Raw genomic sequence first — 6,793 nt, forward strand, 5'->3', positions numbered from 1 at the left:
AATTACTGTTCATCAATTTCTGTTGTCTCCAGATTGATAACAATGCAAAATTCAGAAGGTTGGGAGCATTCAGGTTTGCTGGAAATCAACCGAGCTTTTAAGGCTCACTTGATTCTATGTCTTGTCACATACACGTCAAAACTTAAAGACCCTCACATTTACTGTTGGAGAAAGAAGGTGGTACCAAGTCACTAAATCTTACTCGTTCAAAGGAACAAATTGCCAGAGATATGGCAAATAAGTTCTAAGGCAGTGGATCTAACTTTCCCAATGCTGAGACCCTTTAATAAAGTTCCTCATGTTGTAATAACCCCCAACTATAAAGCTATTTTCATTATTACTTCATAAGTGTAATTTTGCAACTGTTAATGAATTGTAATGTATCGTAATGCATCGAAATCTGTATTTTCCAATGGTCTTAGGTGACCCCCATGAAAGGGTTTTACAACTCCACAAAGGGATAGTGACGCACAGGTTGAGAACCACTGTTCTAAGGAAAAAGCAGAACAAAGTAAACTGATCTTAAGAAAATCACAGAGGAGCAATTTACTGCACAATCATGTACAAATGTCACCAAATACAATACACTTGACATTCGCATCATGCCAGAGACCACCCCAAGGTAAATCTTCACAACAGCCAAAGAGATTAGTGATGAATGAGGTAAGAATTACAGAGGGCAGCTGGCTGGAAGTTTAAATGTGCCTAAAAAAGAAGAATTTAAGGTCAAGGTGTGACAGGAAAGCCTCTGAAGAAGAATAAACCCTCATTGTATTGTTAGAACCAAAATGAACAAGAAGATTTCAAAATCATTTTTATTTCTTTATGAAAACTCACAAAAAACAAACTGCTTTCAATTGTCTTCGTCAATAAAAATTTATGTCCTGGTTACATTGGATGTGAATAATGGGGCTTTTTTTTTTTTTATGACCATGGTGACTTAATACTGTGTGGACCACCAGATAGTTAAGCCATTGCTATGCTCATAGAAGCTCAGGTTGCCTTTGGGTGTAATTAACAATCTGGTTAATTATTCTAAATTTTTGACATTCTCTATTGTACTGCTTGGTCCAAAAGCAAAGAAAGGACAGCATGAACCCATTGGAGTTTACAAGGGGTCATGGCCTCTTGCTCTGTTTTGTGTACTAGGATAGGCATTGAGTTCTTGTTTTTCTTAATAGCCACCACAAGGCACAGGAGATTGCCAGAATGTGCTTGCTTTATAACTAAAAGTTGTGCCCTTTGATCCTCTTACGTTTTCCTGTCCCCCAACCCCCAGGAACCATCATACTGGGCTATGTTTCCATAAATTTGTCTTTTGGAAATTGTACACCCAAGTAAATTCATGCAGTATTTATCTCTCTGTTCTTAAGTTAATTACTTCAGACAATGTCCGCAGAGTTGTGTTGTTGCAAGTGTCCAGATAGCCTTCTTTTATGCCTGAATAATATTCTAGAGCATATATATGAGATTTTTAATCCCTCAATAGATTGTTTGTATTTATTGGCTATTGTGAATTATGTTGAAATTAACATGAAGGTGGAGCTTCATAAATATATCAATGTGTAGTTTATATAAACAAACATAAAATTATTATGTCATAAAACATTTCTACATTTACTTTTTAAAGGAATATATATACTGTTTTCCATAATGGTTAAACCAATTTACAATTCCTCTCAGAATTTGCTATTTCTCTTGTTCTTTCAATTCTAGTTATCCCAAATACTACAAGAGGATGCCATGGTTTTAAACTCTCTTGTTCTAATTTGTGACACTGAGTACCTTTCTGTATACTTTATTATTTTTATATTTCCTTTGAAACACGTATTCTTTTAATTCATTGTTAAAATCTACTTTTATTATTAAGGTATTCATTATATATTTTATATATTATTTACAATTATTTTTTTCTCATTCTGTTGACGTTCTGTTTTGTTCCTTTCTTTTTTGATACAAAAATATTTCATAGTTTTATATACCCTGCCTGTGTCCTTTTACTTTTGTACTGGTTTCAGAAAATCGTTTTTATCCTGTGTTTATTTTCCATCTTTTTTCTTGGCTTTATCACACCTTCCCAGGGGCCAGGTAACCTCAATGTCCCTGATTAAAAACCTAACCAAACTTTAAGAATTATTGGACGATAGGATTACCAACTGACTAAATTTTCTGAAATAGTTAATTACTTCTTCAGTTTTATGACTGTATGTTTTAGGAGTAGAAATATGGGTCCGTAATGTTATCAAGATTCAGAAATTTTCCATCTGAAGCAATTATGAGGTGTTTTTTTTTTTTCCTGATCTAGGCTAGTATATGTTCCTAACTTAGGCCTACTGAAGAAAAGCAAGGTGTCACCATAGCATAGCCATCTCATTGACTCACATAAGACTGACTGTTGACATTCAAATAAAGTTGACCTGAACTGACAAACAACTGACCAAAAACCTGCATTCTTTGCAACATGGACTGAAAAGTATATTTACTGATTTATTTTTGTTAAATAGATGAATTAGTGATGAAAATTTGTCAAAATAATTTTAATGCATTACCCTAATTGACTTGAAGATTGTATGATCTAAAAGAAGAAAGGGATCAATAAATATTTTTGAGTGTTGATGGCAGATCTAGGGTAAGGTACAATAGATACTTTAGACTTTCTTTCAAATATTTCAGTGAAACAATAACAAAATTACTATGCAAAATTGTAGTAGCAGGCTGCTTGTTCGTCCTGGCTTTCCAGAACCGAAGTAATCACAGAGAAACTGTATTAATTAAATCACTGCTTGGCCTATTAGCTCTAGCTTCTTACTGGCTAACTTTTACATCTTAATTTAACCTATGTCTATTGATCTGTGTATTGCCATGTGGCAGCGACTTACCAAGTAATGTTCCCAGTGTCTGTCTCAGGTGGAGGTTCCATGGCTTCTCCCTTACTCCACCTTACTCCTCCCATGCAATAGGCCAAGCCAGTTTTTTATTCATCAATTTATAAAAGCAACACATAGACAGAAGGAACTCCCACACCACAAAATGATCATTTAATATACAAGAGAGGAACTTGTACAAAATAATTGAATGATCCACATCAGCTTTGGTCTCTGCACTGAGCAGTTTGTTCGTCAATGTTCTTATTTGTTACTTTAGAGTCTGAGGGCCTTGTGAGTATAAATCACTTTCATCTTCAAAATAATAAAAGTTTTAAGCAAAGTTTTGCAGCTTCTAACAAGTTAAATTTTTGAATAAATCTATTTCAATCTATCTGCTTGTTATAAATGCATATCAGTCCACTTGCATTTATACTTTTGTTAGGGAATATTGTTATCTTTTTATACTGTGATCATCACTTATATCTGATGTTCTGGAACACATCTCAGCATATTCTGCTTTATTTCTTCTCCCAATGAGACAGCATACTAAAAAAAAAAAAAAAAAAATCATTGGAACGATTTCCTCTGGTTAAACATGAAACCCAAAACCTTAGTCACAATCTTGCATGTCCTACTTTATCATCTGTGTCTAGCGTCAACATGGTTTTCCTCCCCTTATTCTTTACACACAATCCCTGTGTCTTCTTTTTGTTCTTTTTATCACATATTGTCCTTGATGCTTTTTCTGATTCAGATCTCCTCCCTTGCCCCTTATAGTATTCCCCTCATTTTCAATTATTTCCTACTAATTCTAACTCACTCAGGTTTGTCTAATATACCAACTCTTTCTTTATGAAATATAAATGTTCAATATCTTATATCTGAGTAACATCTATCTCCTGTTCTGTAAATTCCACTGCAATGTATGATTCTTTGCATTTACTATTTTCACTTTTAAAAATAGTGTTTTTTTTTTTTTTTGCGCCACAGCAATGTTTATTGAGAACGGGGAGGGGATCAGTCCTTCTTGGCCGCCGCCTTCCTCATGGCGGCCAGCACGTTGCTCAGCTCCTCCCGCTTCCTCTTGGCGCGTATGTGCGTGTCCACCCGCTTCTTGATGAACTTGAGCTCGCGCTTGTCCTTGGACACCTTGAGCAGCTCCATGGCACACCGCTCACAGGGCGCGAAGCCGCACACCTCCCGGATCATTTACTGCACGAACTTGGTGTGGTTTGTGAGGCGCCCGCGCCGCTGGCTGTGCCTCGGCTGGCTTACGTTCTTCGTCACCTTATGGCCCTTGTTGAGGCCCACGGCCATGGGGTAGCGCAGGGCCATGGCTGCTCCTCTCCGATGGCGGCCGCGACAGGAAGCTAAAAATAGTGTTTAATGTGCAATGAATTGCCAGGATTTTTTCAACATAGGGATGAGAAAATAACAAAAGTACAAGATAATCAAAATTTATCATTTTCTTCTTAATATAACCACATATTTTTCAGTGTTTTTATCTTCTGTGTTAATATATCCTGGGGAAAACCTGCAAATAGAGAAAGGTATTCAACCAAAGGAAAATACAGACAAACATAATATTATATAAAATGCAATTTTTGGAAACCTTCAGACAAAAACATATCATGCTGACCAGCAAGCAAGGAGAATCTTAGCATGTTAAGGCAGGCAGAGAGTGTTCATATGTTAAGCTACATATAGGTAATTTAGCACTTAGATGCCTAGGCTTTCTCCAAAACTATTAATATACTCAGTATAGTTTTCAAATGATCCAGATGTCAGTGAACAGTCCAACAAGCTTAGTCAATTACCTTAATGATTTCTTATGTTCTATAGCATCTGAGATGGGTGCTGGGGTCACTTGTAAGGCAAAATGGTAGCTATGATTATGATGGTCATGCTCACATCATGCTGGATTCCTACAGATGGGTACAGAGGCTCATAGAAAATGGAGCAAAGCACACAAGCTAGCACTTTTCCTACTAAGTACTTAAGAGAAATATGAGGTGAGGTGATTACTCAAAGAAAATTATTTAGCTTCAGATAACAGGAAAAGCTTTCAAAATCCAGGCACATATGGGGGAAGCTGAAATGGCGAGGTTAAATGGGTTTGGATGGCCTAAATAAGGAAGGCCCCAACTCTTAATTTCTTTACTCACATCGATCAATTCATATATTAAATCTTATCATTTGCATGATGGAAACAGCATATCAAGTGTTCTATCTTAGCTAGGTTTTGATTTCTATAATAATGTGCATGGCCCAAAGGAGCTTTGGGAAGGATGGGTTTATTTCATCTTACATTTCCAGGGAACAATCCAACTCCTAGAAAAGCAAGGCAAGAACTGCAGCAGAAGTCATGGAGAAGCTGTTTACTCTGCCTTGCTTTCTCAGTTCCCTTTCTTATAAGCATCATGATCATCTGCCAGCTAGTGTCACCACCACAGTGTCCCAGACCTTCTCGCTTCAGGCATTAGTCAAGAAAATGTCCTACTGACCTCCCAACAAGCCATCTGATGAAGATATTTCCTCAATTGAGGTGGCAATTGGATAAATAAAAAATAATCATCCAAGCCATGTTCTGAGGCAGCAGACTGAAAAAGAGTTTGAACAATGGAAACTTTAAGACAGCATCAAGTGCATAGTTCGGACCTTAGGTAGACACAAGAAAAAAGGTATAAGCAATTTAAGATTTCCAAGGGAGGCTCCAAAAGTATAGCTGGTTCTTTTCTAATAATTCATTAAATGGATAAACAAAAATGCTTCTAATATTTTTAATCTCTGTAGAATCCTATTTATAGAAATTTATATACTTCCATTAAACAGATTAGTTTTTAATGAGTAAAGTTATAAGTTGTATATTGTCTCAATTAGTGGTTATGTGGGATGACTTGACAGTAGTATTTTCTCTGTAAGTCTCTTTGATGACTCTTTCCTGATTTCCTTTTATGGCCTAAACATTGCTGAGGGTACTGGTCATGACAATTGTGATGAATTAATGCAAAGCCATGTTTTTATGGCTTTGTAACACACGTCAGTGTTGGGGATCAAAAGCAGAACAAAGAATTGTATCTATACTTATTTCAAGACATAACAAGAACCAGGAGAAAACAAAAACATGAAAAAGATAAAACCTACCTGCTGGTGAGTGTGCTGTGGTAGTCTACTAAAGCTCTTCAAGAAGGTTCTCTCTGAGAAATTATATTTAAGTGAAGGCCTGAATGAAATGAGGGGAGCAACTGTTTGGGGAAATCTTGGTGGACACCATTCCAGATGGAGGAAATAGCCCATGTTAAGGAACTGAGACAAGAATAAACATGACCTGTTCAAAGAATAGCAAAGGCAGATCAGTTGACGTGTAGTCTATGGGAGAAGATGCTGAAGAGTTAACCAGAGCCCAGATCCCACAAATCCCTTCCAGGCCTATAGATATTATCTGAATATACTGGGAAGCCATGGGACAGGACTGTTCCTAGCAAGAGAGTAAAAGATTGAAATCACTTCTCTTGAAGCCTTTCCTGGCTTCAGAGAAGAGAATGTGCTGAGGGACAGCAGAGGCATAAACACAGATCACCAGTGAGGCTAGTACTGAGACAAATCAAGAATGTCTTCTGGGTTCTTAGCCTAAACACATTTTAAGAACTTTGGAAACATTGACATGCATTAGAGTAGAAATCCAAAAGCTCTATTTGGGATATGTCAATTTTGAAATCTCTATAAGATAATCAAGTGAATACTTTGAGTCGATAGTTCATCATATGCGACCAGGGTTTGTTGAAAGCCTGAATGAAAGATTAATAAGGAACCAGAAGAATATAGGCAATATTTAAAGCTATGAGTCTTGGTGAGATAATTTCAAGTGATATCATAAAACAAACAAACAAACAAAATCTCAAAACCTTAGCTTAAGAATAAACTGT

General features: G+C 36.5%; 1 pseudogene; it reads right to left on the reverse strand.

Moving 5' to 3' along the window:
* Positions 1–3,849: 3,849 nt before the first annotated feature.
* LOC121450034 lies at positions 3,850–4,202 on the reverse strand (annotated as a pseudogene).
* Positions 4,203–6,793: the final 2,591 nt, after the last annotated feature.

The sequence above is a fragment of the Microtus oregoni genome, unplaced genomic scaffold (genome assembly GCF_018167655.1).
Source record: "Microtus oregoni isolate MIOR12 unplaced genomic scaffold, Mior012 000006F_ref0000085, whole genome shotgun sequence".
NCBI classification, from domain to species: domain Eukaryota; kingdom Metazoa; phylum Chordata; class Mammalia; order Rodentia; family Cricetidae; genus Microtus; species Microtus oregoni.